Raw genomic sequence first — 17,083 nt, 5'->3', positions numbered from 1 at the left:
TTCTTGTTTTTTTTTTAAATAATGTGAGATGTATCAGGGAACTTCTTGTAATAACAAGAAGTTATAATTGGAAGACGAGGGTGAGAAGTCACAGTTCTAGGGTTTCTAATGCAGAAAAGGCATATGGATTCTGGTCTCGTGGGTTGGGCGGGCGAGAGGTTGATTTGGGCAAGTAATGGCTGCCATCGCTCGTAAAAGCATAAACCAACGTCTTTCAAAGTGGCGGTCGACGATAGACATCAACAAACAAGAGAGTGAACAAATTTATTTGTGCATGAGCCTGGTTATTTTTACCTGAGTAAGAAAATGATAGTGAGAGATTTGATATCCAAGACTTTTAGTGGAGATGATAAAGCAAGGGGCATATGAAAAGAAAGCCCAAAAGGGTCGGTGCTCGATCTCCTTGATCTTGGTTTATGTGCTCAATCTGCTCTATCGGATTTGGGGCCTACGGATTTAAAGTGGCCTATCTACACGAGGGATTCGCCCTCCCATGGGAATTCCTCTCATTTTTCCCTTTTTTATCTGGTCAAAATACAGGCAGAGACGGAAAAGGAAACATTTCAAAATCTTCTTAAAAAATGTTAGTGGGAATACTTCCATTTTCTGAATCAAGGGCTTGGTTCTGGTGGAAAACTTGAAAAAGTGTGTTCAGAATAGTCTAGGTATATGTGCAAGTTTTCAATGCTTGTTATTTGAAGGAAAAGTGCTACAGGACTCCTTCCAAATGAAGGAATATGGCATTGCACAGAACTCCACCATTATTTTAAATATGAGGTTATGTGGTGGAGCTTAGAGCTCTAGAAACCCTAGTGGATATGTCTCTTTCAAGGATGCAGTGCAAGGGAAGGCTTTTACCCCAATAAAACAGATCCAAAACAACCTAGGACCCTACATAGTAGATCAAATGGAAAAAACACTAGCCATGGAAGTTAATCTTCAAGAGGTAAATTCTCTTTTTTCTATTCTCCAATCCAAGGCTATAATATGTAGATTCAATGGTTTCTGGCCTATATCTGAAGCATTACACCAGTGGGTTTTTTCTTCTTGGACCCCCAACTGTGACATCTATTTATGTTCCAAAGGTTTCTTCATTGTCCAATTTGATACACAGAAAGATCTGGAGAACATCCTAAATGATGGGCCATGGTTTTGGGGCAGAGTTGGGCTCTTCATTACTCCATGGTTCCCAGAATTTGATGCCACAAATATGGTGGTCTCAACAATGTTATTATGTGTAAGACTACCCAATATCCCTCTTCCCTTTTGGCACCACAAAGTCCTAGTGGAAATTGGAAATAGTCTAGGAAAATTCAAAAAGATGGACTTTAAAAGAATAGAGAAAGGCATCTTCAGTTTTGCTAGAATTTGTGTAGAGATAGACCTCAAAAAAGGTTTACCTGACCACATTCAACTAAAATACAAAATCTTTTAGTGGGCCTAAGTATTAGAATACAAGAACACGACATTTAGATGTCAAATATGTTTTCAAATAGGACACTTACAGAATACATGCCCATGGGCAAAAAAAAAATATAAAAAAGAAAAATAGGCATGCCCATAAGCCAAAGGGATGGCAGGTATTTGATCCTCACCTTTCAGAAGAAGAAGAAGAAGAAATCATGGATAACCAAGCAGAGGATGTAAAGGTTCAACGTGATAATCAAGCATAAGGGAATGCTACGGCTCATCCCAGAATTGCAACCCACATTTAGAAGGGTACCAAATTAGTAGAGACCCAAGCATCAGAACAACATAAAGAGGAAACACACAATGAAAAGGGTATGGGGGGGTATAAAGAGAACACATGTATCTAAGAGCTTAAACTGAGATAAAGAAGCCCCTTCATAGTCAGCTAGAAATAATTTAGCAATTGTACTGGTTGCTCCCAACCCTGGGGGTTGGCAAAAGGTTCAGAGAAAGAAAGGCAAAATGGAGAAGTGATTTTTATCACACTTAACTTTGGCATATTTTATGTATTTTTTTACAGTTTTCTTTTTTATTGTTCATAAGCCGAGAGGCTTATCTAACCAAATTAAGCATCCACAAAATTTAATTTTATTCCTTGTTTCAAGTTGAATAAAACTATGATTTTTTCCGAGGAAAAAAAAAGTATAAGATTTATCAGGAAATAAGTATTTTAATGTTTATAATTGGTTGATACTTACAACATTTGCCAATAATTTAATTTATATCATTACACTAATACCATGGCATGATCTACTTTTGATCTTATCATATAATTTTACAATTCTATTATTTATATTAAAATAATTCTCAATGTTTTGTTAATTTCTTTCCACTCTATTGATTATATAATAAATATTTCTAAATAGTTCAATCATACCCTTCAACTCTGTTGAGTATGCCATGCCTTAGTTCATTCATGAACCATTTCTAAATGGATCATTCATGCCTTTCCACTTCATTGATTATCCCATGGCATTTTCTCAATGGCCATCCCGTTTTTGTAAATGGTCCAAATTTTATGGTTGTCTCATCATTTTTTTAATTTAATACGTAATGGATCAAAGAAATAAAAAATCACTAATTCAAAACAGCATTACATTTTTCATTAATAACAAATGTCACATAGTAGCTAGTCCCTGTTGTTTAGTTTAATATAGCTAAATTAAAATATATGTTATTAATATTTGTATATTAGTCGTTATAGGAATATTGTCATTATTAAAATATTAATTTTCATAAACTAGCTGTTATATGATTTTTTGGTCTCTACATCACCCTCTATTTAAGCATGTGTCGTGATTTGCATCTTCATTTGGTCCTGATGATGAACCACACTTATTGGTTTGAAACATGTTGGCAAATTTTTTTCCTATGTGATTTTTACCGAAAAGCTCTTCTTAATGTAATATGGATCACATTCAGAAAATATATGTTATTGTTAAATATGTTATTTTTATTATTAATTTGTACTCCATTGGTCATGAAGTTGATTCAAACATTCATTAACTTTAGAATAAGTGTGAATTAAAGAGTTGAAAATTTATATTTATCTAAAATTATGATGATTAGATATGATAATATATTTGATAATTTTTAAATGAAAAGTTAACCAAGACAAGAATGTAAGACATATAGGTTATATATTATGAAATTGGTTAACTAATAATTATAAATTTGAAATATAAACTTTTAAGAAATGTGATTTTTTATTGGAAATTTGTAATTATGAAATTGAAAGTACGGAAAATTTAGATGAATTATCTTGTTTGGAGTGAGAGATGTAATTAAAAATAAATAAAAAAATAAGACATCATTTATTATTCGAGTGTGCAAGATAATATATTTTTCTTTATTTAAAATTAAGAAAAATATATCTTTATATTAGTATTTATATTTACACAAAATTATAAATTGATACAAAACAACCGTCATTTAGAAATAAATTTTTAATTATAAAAGATGAAATTGTTCACACATTAAATTAATGATGATGTCTTCAATTGATTTTAACATTAATGCCATGTGTTAAGTGTGAAATATATTGGACATAAATTTAGTTTTAAATTAATTTCTAAAATAATATAATAGAAAATAATGAAATATAAAGCATTGATTTGCTAGCATGTTCTTTGCATGATGTTGATTTTGTTTTTAATGAAATTATAGACCATTTAATTCATGCATGTGGAGTCCAATTTCTGAAAAGAATCCATACTTAACATATTATAATTTGTTAGGGTTAACCACGTCTCCAAAGTCAAAAAATTAATTCACAAAAAGGCAATAAGTCTAAGTTGTTGTTTATCTTAATCTAATTTTGATTCAGGTCGGGGATCTTCATGTTAGTTGGAAAGAAGGCGCATTCCATGATATCATTATAATTGCACATGGCTTTTTTGACCAGGAATAAATATATTATTAAATGTGATTTGTGAGGTTTGTGACAATGAGTATTATGTTTTACAATCTACTTTTACTCTCCTACTTATTATTCTATTAGCATAGGAATACAAATTTATGATAAGACCTTTGTACCTTTGGCTTATTAATTGATAAGACCTTTGGCTCATTACTTTATGCATTGAGAAATAACATGTTGAATCTTACGGCCAATCAAATTTTAGAAAATTAAATTAAAATATTGTTAAAAATATTAAATTTCAATGTGCAAAGTAAAACTATGGAAAATTTACAAATATTTTTAGTCAACCCTAAACTAATATAGATTGGACCACAAACGGAATGCAATATCCCATGCCTATGGTAGGGATAATAAGAGTAATTTGAAATGATTCTCAAATAATGAAGAATATAAATAGAAGTTTATAAAACAATTAGGAGTATTAAAGCAATTCCTCTCTTCTGAAGCTCGATGATAGAAGTTTATAAAATAATTAGGAGTATTAAAGCAATTCCTCTCTCCTAAAGCTCAATGAGCCCCTCAATGTTTCACTTCATCAATTCTACGGATAAAAGATCTAAGGAAGATCAAGATCAAGGGTTGGGACATCATTGTGGGACCAAGAATATGGGAAGGAAAGCAAATAAAGATTTGACGAAAGAACAAGCTAATAAGGATAAGGAATTAGGAAAGCAGTAATAGATAGACATAGCTCTATTCAAAGAATGAGATCAAAAAAAGGAAGAAGAAGAAGAAGAAGAAGCTCTATTCAAAAGAATGAGATCAAAAAAAAAAAAAAAAAAAAAAGAGGTAACCCCCCTATGCATAAGGTTCAAAATATTAAAATATGTAATGAAGCTCATCTCTTAGAATTCCCAGGGATTGGGTTAAAAAACACCAATAAAAATTAACAATGCATGAAATACAAAAAATTCCTTAAACCTAAGACCTTAATGATCCTTATCATTAAAGCTCCAAAAATTTCACTTCTCTATTATTCAAACAAAACATTTATCATTTTAATTAATGTCTTTTAAATTTTAACTTTAACCAACCCAAACTAATTTCAAATAGAATATATCCTTTACTAAAATGTTAGAAAAATCATATAATAAATTGTATGTGTATCTATTTTTAAACCAATTGAATAATCTCATTTATAAATGAAATATCAAACACACATTTAAAAAGTAAAAAATTGCTTCTTCTCAATTAAATTTATATATCACTTCCAAATTCACTTGTTATTTTTAAAAGTTTGGTGAGTGTGAAAAAAATAGGACATAAATAGACATCAAGAACTCGGTAAAGACCACGTCAAGGGTAAGGTCACATAGTAGTAGTAGATGGCGTAGTATGCCGACAAGGTTTAGTTCTTTAAGCTGCAGGCGGTATGGCTTTGGGTGGGAAGGGAATCGATGGCAGGCAGGCTTAGTCATGAACAACCTTAACAATTAGCCTAAAAAGATTATGCAACAATTAGCCTAAAAAGATTATGCAACCCTACACAATGCTCGACGTAATTACATATCCAAGAAATAAAGAGACCTTTGTACCTGACTTTTGTATTTCTGGCTCATTAATTTATGCATTGATTAATAACATGTTAAATTTGATGGCCAATCAAATTGTAGAAAATTAAATTAAAATATTGTCAAAAAATATTAAATTTCTATGTGCAAAGTAAAACTATAGAAAATATACAAATATTTTTAGTCAACCCTAAACTAATATAGATTTGACCACAAACTGAATGCAATATCCCATGCTTAAAAGATAATAAATAATATATGTTTTAATTAAATAATATTTTTATGAAATTATATTTTTGTAAATTCATTTTTAGATTTATACTTAAAAAGTGAAATCCAAAATTATTATGTAAAAGATTTATCTTTCTTGCATAAATGAAAGGCAATGTCTATTTTGGCGGAGCGGAAAAATGGCACAAACTGGAACTAGGGTTTCTCATCGAAAAAATAATTTCTTGGGCGCGACTGATAGACCCTGTTCGCAGGGGGTCTCGCAGGGTGATCCAGGAAATACGGGTCGCCTCTGCCTCGTTTGGTTCCATCCCCATGTGCCCAGAGTTGTGTGGTTGCAATGTTTGAAGGGGTCACAAGGGGGCTTCAGGGCACTCTGTGCAGTGGTTGAGTGCGGTGACTCTTCGACGGGCGGTGGAATCTCGTCAACCCGAGCATCAACCCCTAGCAGCTTGCAACGATGGACCAGGGAACCCGGAGGTGGCCTCAGTGCAGAGTATGGCTCTGACATCAGCCGAGTTTTATCCGAGTGCCTCCAAAATGGAACTGTTTTGGAATGTGGGAACAGGGGAGGGTGCGGGTCAAACGGTTCAACTCCTCCGGACTTTTCTGTTTTCGAGCCATGGTTCCAGTTATCTGCGTTGCATCTTGAGCTCCCTCTTGGCTCAGTTGGCCCGTGTGCCCTGTTTCGACCTAGCTACGATGGTCTTGTCGCCATGTCCAGCCACCACTCGCACCATCCGGCCCCAAGTGGCTCTCTGGCCCCCATCAAAGTGTGGACTTCGGGCTTTTTTTGGGGGGGCGGGGGGGAATGACTCTAGGCACTTGTTAACGGCCACCCGATTTCAAATTTTTATTAAACTTCTTGCTGGGTGTTCTCTTCTAATATGGGTAAATCTAGGAGATAATGTGCCCCAGCGAAAACTTATCATCATGCATCAGGCTGGATACCCTGTTCAAATGCAGAACCTAATTTTTGAAGGTAGAGCATTATAGGATATTCGGTTTCTACAGGAATATCATATTCACCCAGCATCCTCCATAATCCTCAATCTGAGATTAAGGGGTGGTGCGGGATTAGCCAACAAAAACTTGAAGGTTGGAAATAGCTATGGGTGTAGTTCTTCGAAAAACATAGAAGCCAAACAGAAGCAAACAAATGGAGGACCCTCTTTCAAAAACATCCTACAAGGAAACAAAACAACAGCAGAACTAAAAAAACAAGTTTGTACATCCCCTAGTCCATACATTCTGGATCTTTTGAACTCCATTCCAGAATTTATCATAGAAAATACAAAAATAGATAAGCATTGTGTTGCTTTTGAATCTTAAGCAATTATTTGTCGTTTTAACTGTTTTTGGCCAAAACCTATGGATTTATTTCGTTGGATATTGATCAATTGGTCTCTAGAGTGTGAAATACACCTCTGTTCAAAGGGGTTTTTCATTGTAAAATTCCCTTCAATAGAGGCCAGGGACAATATTATTTAGGATGGCCCATGGTTCTGGGGTTTGACGGGCCTTTTCATCACACCATGGTTCCCTACTTTTGATGCAAATACCATGGTCATCTCCAGAATGTTGGTGTGGGTCCACTTGCACAATCTCCCATTCCATTTCTAGGAGGAGCGAGTACTCACAAGAATCGGGAACATCATTGGGAAATATATCAAAATGGATACCCAAAGACTGGAAGAAAGGATCTACACACATGCCCGGATATGTGTAGAAGTAGATCTTAGCAAAGGATTACCAGATCGCATACAACTGATCCATAAGCAAATGAATTGGACTCAGACACTAGACTATGAGAACACAACCTTCAGATGTCGAATTTGCAAACAAATAGGGCATCTACAAAATATGTGCCCGGAAGGCAAGAAGACACTGATAAGAGGAATGGGAAATAGCCCAAGGGATGGAATTTCCCTCCACCCGACCAGGATGAAGAGGAAGATGAAGCAATGGAGGAAACTATACAAACCAGGAACAACTAGACAACACAGGTACCAGAAAATCAAGGGGAAATCCCCCAGGACCTCAATGGAACGCAGGATAACCAGGAAAAAATAGCAAATAACCCAGAAGATATGGAAACTAGTGGGTATAAACGTACCCACTCCACATACAACTCGGACTCAGATAAGGACAATGAAAGACCTGAACCTGGATTTCAACTTACACTCGTCTCTAATACGCCATCTCAAGGGGAATGACGCAGGGTGGAAAAAAAGAAGGGGAGAAAAGCTAGGCTTTTCTCCTTATTGTATATTAGCTTGTCTTTTGCATATCTCTGCTTATCATCAGTCCTTGACTCGATGATGCTTGGTCGCCGTAAAATGTAACATGTAATTTTGTTTTAACTAATAAAATTATGCCTTTTTCCTTGGAAAATAAAGGCAATGTCTATTTTACTTTCTCTTTTACTCATAGAATTAAAAATCTTAAAATAAAAGAAGCAAATTATTTTAAATCGACCAATAATGTAAATAAGAGTTTAAATTAGGTAATCTTTTCAATTTGATACAAGGATATGGGCTCTATAGGTTTTTAATACGTTAAAAAACTAAATTAGCATTATTATATTGAACTTGCTTATTAATAAAGAAATTACAAACTAAAATATCATTGGAGAGGAATAATCTTAGGTCTTAGGCTTTTGTGGTCCATAATATAGTAAGCATGGTTTTCAGATTAATCGCATCAATATTATTTGGTCAACGTTTTGAACCAGTTAATGTGGTTCATCCTCAAGACAAAGGAATAATCTTATTGTAATCATTTAATAATCATAAATATTGCTTTAACTACTTATAAGACACATCCACCAAGTAAAAGGTACAAAACGTAGTTATATTGCATGTTGTACCATTCTGTCATGATTTTATTGTTGCCCAAAAATTGATGGAGAAAGTGCCTCTTAATCAATCATAGATGGTCCTCATTCTAAAATTTATTTAGATCCTGTAACAATTTTGGCATAGATGTCTTTGATTGGTGGTCCTTGTTAAGAGAATTGATTCAAATCTTTTAAGGATGCCTACAAAGATGTCCTTGATATCCATTTGATAGTTATGGCTACTTGAGATTGGGTTCTTTAAACATTATGGGATTTGGGGTCTTTGGGAGTACATCAAAAAGACTATTCATGTTCCCAGTTATCACTCAATTTCCTTTCATCTATGATATTCTCGTGGTGTCTTTCGACATATTTTCTAACAAGGTCATGTATACAATGTAGATATTTAACTTAGGGTAAATGGGCTTAAACGCTGAGGTTTGAAGTTAATTGTGTGAGGAATCATTCTAGAGACACCTTTGTGCGCATATTAGAAGACTATTCCACCTATATAGTTTCTCTTTTTCACGCAAAATACTTAAATTATCTATAAGCACATTTAAAGAATTGTTAGATGGTTCTACCTTTGGGTATCATCGAGATGAATTGTATTATCTTGTTAGCCATTAAAAATTGGTCTACCTAGTAGGGGGCTATATCACATGCTAAGAGCAAGTAGTGGAGAACGAGATCATGACATCAAATAATAAGGGAATTAATAACAACACACAATCAAATCGACCATTATAGAATTAAAATTTAGAGGTAAATGAAGGATCCACGTAGCAAGGTTGAAATGCTCTCCAAGTTTTGAAAAGACACATTGAAAACAAGAGGGTATGCTTGGTATAAAACACCAACAAAGTTACATCTCCATGTTGCCTTGAAATTGAAGACCAAGGCCCATAAGGTTGTGCAAAAAATGGGTTGTAGTCTAGCATGGGCATATCAACCTATGAAGACTAGGGAGGTCTCACATGAGGTGCATTTCCAAAACTTTAGATGGATGGGTGAAGGTTAAAGAAGACAATTGCAACCCTTTCTACTTTCATACTAAATAGTATATATATTCCTTTCATTTATCATTAGACTTGCATTGCACCACTTATGAGGCTATAACTTGGACACAACTATTCATTATAGCAAATAAGCCAAAATAACATTGAAAGAATACATTGCGGTGAAGGAAAAATCATCAACTTATACCATCAATTCCATACATAAATTTTGAAGTAAGGGTGTCATTCTAGTCATATTCATCATAAATAGAAGCATCATTCTACATATTGTAAACATTGTTTGTACTCCTTTTATAGATCCTAGATGTCCTCATTCTCATTCATGTTATGGATTATATCCCTCCAGTAACTTAGCCCCATGTTAATTTAACTCATCTTCTTTTTCCTCAAACATGGTATTTATGGGGTGCTTCCTTGAAGTCATGCTACCATTCTATTAGGTGATTGATGCTTCTTTCAATCCTTCTTCTTATTGTTTCCATTTTTTTAACATGTGAGAAAGTGTTGATACTTCTTGGTAGGTATCTTATAGATTCAACATGACCTTTTAGAAGTCTTATACACAAGGGTGAAATCATCATGGATTTTAATGCATATTCCATGAAGTCAAATGTATCATACTTTGTGGCTCTATAATATTTTATTGATGTTTTAGGTGCTTAATTTTGTTCTTATACCTTCCATTTCTTATGTTACTAAAAGGATGTTGAATTCATTGCTTGGGTCACGACAACCCAACTATTTCCATGGTCGTTATAACCATATATTCTACATCCATTATCTTAGCTCATGTGATCTTGACTAATACTCAGTCATAGGCCATTTTTATTTTCTTATGGATCTACAAAATGTTTTTCTTATTTTCTTGTTAAACATGAATAGCTATAATCAAGCCACCTCATCCCTTATTTGTTGGGTCCCCTCCACAAAATGTTGGAATTGCATTGGGCAAGTGCTAATAATCCTCTTATTACTCCATTTCTTGCAAAAATCCCAATTGCTAAGATGGAGTCAATTGCTTTCTATTGGATTGCTTGTTAAGTGGGTCACTTCACCTTATCATCATTTCCACTTTGAGAATCTATTATAAGGTTCCTTGGTTCTTCCTCAAGTTTATTAGTTTGAGATGTTTGGGTTTTAGTATCAATTGTCTTAGTTCTCATAGTTGATATAGCACTATCTGTTTTCAATACCAAGCCTTTTTCTCAATAGTTTTACCTAAAGCATTTGTTTTCTCCACTCAAGCTTCTTTAGTTTTCTTTATCTTTTCCAAAATTTCTTCATGGCAGAGGGAATACCTCTTGAATTCTTATTCAAGGTGTTCCTCATTATAATAAGCTCATTAAATAATGTAATAAAGAAAATATAAGTATATAATAATTATTGTAGTGTCTCACGCCAACATGAAGAGTTATGTACCAATGTTAAGCAAAGAGATCATCATAGAAATTTACTATATATATAAATATGTGTTTGTGTGAATTTTTAAATTATTTGTCTGGTGGTATGATGGCCCATGGTATTTCCAACTTTGTAAGAAAAAAATACTATGTAATTTTATTTTTTACCAACTCAGTAAAACAAATTATACTAGACCCAACAATTTTTTTAACTAGCCTATTCAAATATTCTTTTTGTTGGGCATAATGTTTTAATGGATGACAACCAATGTCATGTTATTGATGTCAAAGGAAGTATGATGTCTTGGATGACAAAGGAGGTATAATACCTCATAAGATATATTTCATATCATGGATGTCAAAGGAAGTATGATGCCTTAGAAATATTATTGAGCATTTGTTGAAGTTGTGATGATCAAATGAGTATATAGAAGGTCTGTTTGGATAGTCCTCTCCAAGAGCTTTCCAACAATATACTACACTTGGCCGAACTCCTCTGGAATAAGAAGAAAGGTTAGTTTGAACACGACACCTTGAAAATCATAGCCTGAAGATTACTAAGAATTTGTTAGAGTTATGTCAATAAAAAAAATTTGCAAATAGTTTGGTTGGATAGTGCTCTCAAAGACCTTTTTGTCGATATATGGCACTTTGTAAAACTCCCACTTGTTAAGGAGAAACATTGATTTGAAGTCAAGCATGTTTATAATGGAGAAAAATGGGTCAAACTCCAAATTCGTTAACCAATGTACATCTCTGCTAGCAGATCAAGCGATCAATGTATGGCTTGGGTGATTAACAATGGCATAGGGACGAAGTTGCACAACATTTAATCAGCAATGTGTTTTGGATTGTGTCGTGGCTTCACATGGGAACCAAGAAGGGTCTAATCCCATCCCACATTAAATAATAATCATATAATGGAGCAATTTATATTGATATGACATGTATTTGGTGGCATATCCATGTGATGTGGTGGCACTGATGTAACACATGTGATGTATCCTATGGCATACTCATGTGATGTGGCGGGTCCATTGTAACACCTGTGTGACGTGTCTACCTGTGTGATGTGGCAGGTTCAATGTATTACCTAGTTAGCGTGGCAAAAGTAGAGATGGTTGACATGGGATAATCAAGACATGTGGCAGGCCCAACATAACACATTTTTGACATGGCATATGCTAACTTGGTTGACATGGCGTAAGTGAAGATGGTTGATGTGGCATAAGTAGAGAGGGTTGATGTGATGAACTCAAACACATTGCATAAGCAGAGATAGTTAACATGGAAAAACCTTGACACATGGCACCTCGGTGACATGGACATGTGGCATGTCATACATACATTTTTGAGTGGCTAACAAGGCCGATTTTGGGTGACACGTAGAACCACCCAAAGGGTGCCATTTAGGCATGATGATGTCATGCCTACATCAACATTTGGTTTCCCATGGACAACTAAGGTCTTGGTCACATGGTGAGGTCATATGGATAAGAAAAATTCCCCTTAGTCCCGGGGGGGGGGGTCCCTTGGTCGCGATGGGTTGGCTCCGCAAATTATGGTCAAATAATCGCATCAACCCAATGGATAGTTGGTCTCAATGTGTGTGTGTGTGTGTGTGTGTGTGTATACACACACACACATACACATACACACACACACATACACACCACATCTTCATGTTGTTTGGATCAATTAAGTGTTCACTTGAATGACAATGAATATATGTGTGTGTGTGTGTGGCTCCATGTTTAAACATTATGATGTTGTTGTGTGGTCTTCTGATCATGTTTGAAGCATGGTTTGTGGCTTAATGATTATATTGCAGGGTTGTGTTTTAATGTACAATGATTACGAGTTTGAGTCTGGTTGGTAGTTTATAATGCAATATATGTATTACGCAAAGGCTAGATATGTGAACATAACACATAGACGAGTTGGTGTTGGGCATGACTTGCTCTGCAATGGTCATGAGTTTGAGTAAGAGGTTAAAATAATTTTAGCGTTTGGAACTATCTTAGGGAAAAGGGCATTTTGTGAACCTGAATAGTGCACTATGTCGAACCGGTGGGGTACATTTTGTCGAACACACACTAGAATGTGCACTTTGTAGACGAGGGATCTGAAAGGTACCTTCTATCGACCTATTAGGGTCATTTTGTCAAACAGTTAACTTTTATAATGTTTTGTGGGTCATTTTGAGACCCAAATTAATTTTTAAAAAAGGCAAAATGACAATAATTTTTTTATGATCTAATAGGGGGACATGAAAAGTGATGCAAGCCTAGAGCTTGCAATACTCAGGAATTTTTCCCTCTGCTATATACAAATGCATCATCATCATATGCCCAAATCAATTTCAATAATTGGCAAATTCACACCCTCTCATTTGAATATGAATCTCTAACAATCTGACAAAACTTTTGTTTTGCGCAAAGACTTCTTGATTTTTCTTTTCTGTTCTTCTGTGAGACTACTTGGGAACAAAACCTTATATGTCACCAATAAGTTCCCTTTATTTGTACTCAGATGTATGCCGTTCCATGGATTTAACAGGTGTAAAATGTTTAGTTTTCAAACAATACTGCGGTGAGACTAGAGTCCGCCTTTTACTTTGGCATAATCCAGGTCCACTGATACCATCCTTCACACAATAGTCAGACAACACATCATCTGGAGATTCCAACAGTTCATTATACTTCTTAGCTAATGAACCAGGTGTTATAAAATTATCATGAGTTTTTGTTCTATCTGCTGCTTTTTCACTCCGGTTTGCATCCACGGGAGTTGAAGCATCACGTAACCGTTTCCTTAATATAGAGGGAGTATTCATAAAGCTCTTGGCAACACTCTTCAGTATAGATTCTGGGCTCTTGTCATTGAAAGCAGATCCCCATCCCCGCGCAGAGCAGCAACAGGGACACCGCCAACGCTGAAAGCAATCTCTCGATCATTGCTCTCCTAAACCAAACCCCCGAACAAGAAATTTTGGGCATTACACAAAGACTGAAATTTATGCATTTCAATCTCTGCATTTCACAACAAAAAAATCATGAAAATCGAGAATTTCTCATCTCACAACTGGCATTCACATACTGTTGAATCCATAGGCGACAGGCCATCGTTCAGAATCGCCTTCTCGTTCATACTTGACATTAGGGCACTCCTCACATACCTGTTGTGTGATTTGCTGAAACATTCCAGGGCCGATCTGCTTGTGATAAACCTCGTTCCTGCAATTATATTGTCTTATGAACGCCTCTGCAAATTCAAGTGCGCCTACTCCAACTCTCTACCACTTCAATTATCGTTATGCCGTGTACAGAATTTGATCAAAGTCAAATATCAACTCATTCGATACAGCTATTGACTTAACCATGGTCGGTTTCACCAACAGTGCCAGAGTGTTTCAATTCTCCATTCGACCTTCGCAACTTACAGAACTCAGGCTAAAAAAAACAAGTGTTGGCCCACAGTTAAACGTTCAACGCCTTCAACGCTTTTGCCGACGTCTCCACCTTATTCAATGCTGTTAAACAATCTCTGCACATTCATACCAAACAGGATTTCATATATGAACAAATTACGGCCATAGAACTGGTTCACCACAAAACGACAGCCACCATGCCACTTATATTTAATTCCATCCAACAACATTTTCCATCAATCGAATTCTGTTTCATTTGTTAATTGACAGGTCATAAGATTAGATTCAGAGATGCAAAATGACGAGTTAGACTTTGTCATAACTGACATCGCTCCAAGGAAACAGAGTTCCCCACGCTTCTCCCAATTTGACATACATTCGGTTCATCACCAGGGCATATAAAACATGAATCCAGCAACTCATTCATAGGTGACCTTAAAATCAATTCTTCGCAGAAATACCATTAAAATTCATGCACTCCATACAACGATTCATTCATATCTCTAATTGTGCTATGCGAATTGAATTCCATTCAATGTGTAGGTCGATTTTAATTGAAATTGACCTTCCCTCCTCCTATACTTTACACAGAATTTCAAGCGTTTCATTCACATTCCATGCGCTGAGAACACAAACTCAACTACCTTGACCAATGCTGTAGATCGATTTCCAGCTGCTTCAATGCTGTAGATCGATTTCAATGTTGTAGATCCAATGTCAAATTCTAACTGAAGGTCGGTCTCAATATTTGCTCCCACTACCAACTATTCCAGCATTGATTATTCAGAACGATTTTCCATTACTCTGTAAGATTTGACTCATTTCATGGCATTAAACTCAAGCAACGATTTCACCACCAGATTCTATAAAATGTGCATTTTCAATTTAAACTCAGTTACAGAAAATATACACCACTCTAGAAATCGAACCACACAACTCTGAGAACACTTTTCACATTAATAATAAAAATACTTACAGACTTTGTATTTGCCGGATATTCAACATTAACGGCCTTACAATTGCCCAGAGGCTTTCAAGCTTTTCTGTCAAAGCTTCACTTTCTCCTCTGTATTCTATCCTATCTACCCCAATTTGCCTTTTAGGCTCATAAATTTATGCAAATTGAATTAAACCAATTTAGGTTCAAATCCCTTTAATCACTCAACAAAGTCCTCAAATATCTCAACACCCCTACAATCTAGATTTTATCCCTAAAATCTTGAAACTAAATCTAACTTAGGCTTCATCATTAATTCTTAATTATCTCAAGGCTAATTCCTCTCATGTTTTCAGTTGTTTGGAAACACTTACAAATCCTCTCAAAATCTCATAAATATTTACATAAAATTAATAATTTCTCAAAAACATGAGACCCCTTAGTTTTAATAAATACAAGGTATTTTTCCGAGTCTATGCTCCTGCATCAGACTCCCAAGGTAGAAAATGATCATGATCTCCAGATCATGCGTTTTAAATCTTTGTCCGCCTGGATCCCACACTTTATGCTGTCTTGCTCCACTTGCTGCACTTTCACAATCTGTCTCTGTTTTCATTTTGCTGCTGCTTCTGCTGCGTCTCTTCCTTGCTGATGTCTTCCTCTGAGACATTTTCAACATGATTCTTCTGATTAATTCAATTTCCTTGTCCAATAAATCTTCAAGCTGCTGATTTTTTTCTGCCTGCTGAGCTAAGACGGCTTGCTCAGTTTTTACTTTTTCTATCTGTACTGTCACTTGCTGTCTTCTTACTTCTTTGCTTGTTTCTGTTCTGACTTGTTCAGTCTTCACTGCCACCCAATCATCCATGCCCTCTTGTTTTCTAGAACAGAAAACTTCTTCTTCCTTCATTTGACTTTTCAATTGAGTCAAATGTTCTGCAACAATACCTGCATTCACAAAACACTTGTTAGAATAAAAATCAGAAGGCATCAGTGCCTTGTCCTCCTTTGCCAACACTTCAGTATGCTGTTCTGAAGTCTCCTCCACTATCAGCACATCAGTATGCTGATTCTCTTTGCCCAAAGAATCCTCTGAAGAATTCTCAAGACTGTCAACCAATCTTTCTCCCACATCATCCGCTTCCATGATATCTTTCTGCACTCGTTCACTGTACTGAACTCTTTCTTCTGCCATTTCTCTGTCATACTCCGAATTCTTCAACAAATATTCTAGGCAATTTCTCTGTGACATTGCTGAAGCATAACATCACCATCACTTACAGTCCTTGCATTCATACACAACTTGTCAGTCTGAAAACTACAAGTCTCAACATCTTTAATCGTCGGTTCATATACCAACTCTTCCAGCTGATCATCTTCTTCATTCACATGAACTTCCTCTTCAACAAAACCTGTAATCACATCACAACTGTCAGCTATAAAAACACAAGAGTTCACATTATCCAGCTGATCTGGATTTGCCCAATATTTCAAGAAATCATCAATGATTTCCTCCTCTGTTTCATCAATGGAAACCTCCTCTTCCAACTCAGCTGCCCTGAGTTCTTCACGTCTCAATTGTACATCCATCATTTGCTCGAGCTTTCTCAGCTCTTCTGTTAACTGCATGTTTATCTGTCGATCTCTTTTCTGTTGTAGCCTCTGCCACTTCACTTTCTTTCCCTTCAGTGGAAAGATCCATCCTCTATTCTGGTTTTCCTGCTCTTGCAGCCATTTCTCTAGTACCTGCAATTGCACTTTCATTACTGCAATCTCTCTTTCTCTGACTTCTGCAGTCATCTCATTGTTGTGGCATTCCTCTGA

Source organism: Pinus tabuliformis, chromosome X (assembly GCF_031772625.1).
Source record: "Pinus tabuliformis cultivar Carrire ecotype Pingquan chromosome X, CPIR1, whole genome shotgun sequence".
In the NCBI taxonomy this organism is placed as follows: Eukaryota; Viridiplantae; Streptophyta; class Pinopsida; order Pinales; family Pinaceae; genus Pinus; species Pinus tabuliformis.
The sequence above is the reverse complement of the archived record's forward strand: the minus strand, read 5'-3'. Positions refer to the sequence as shown.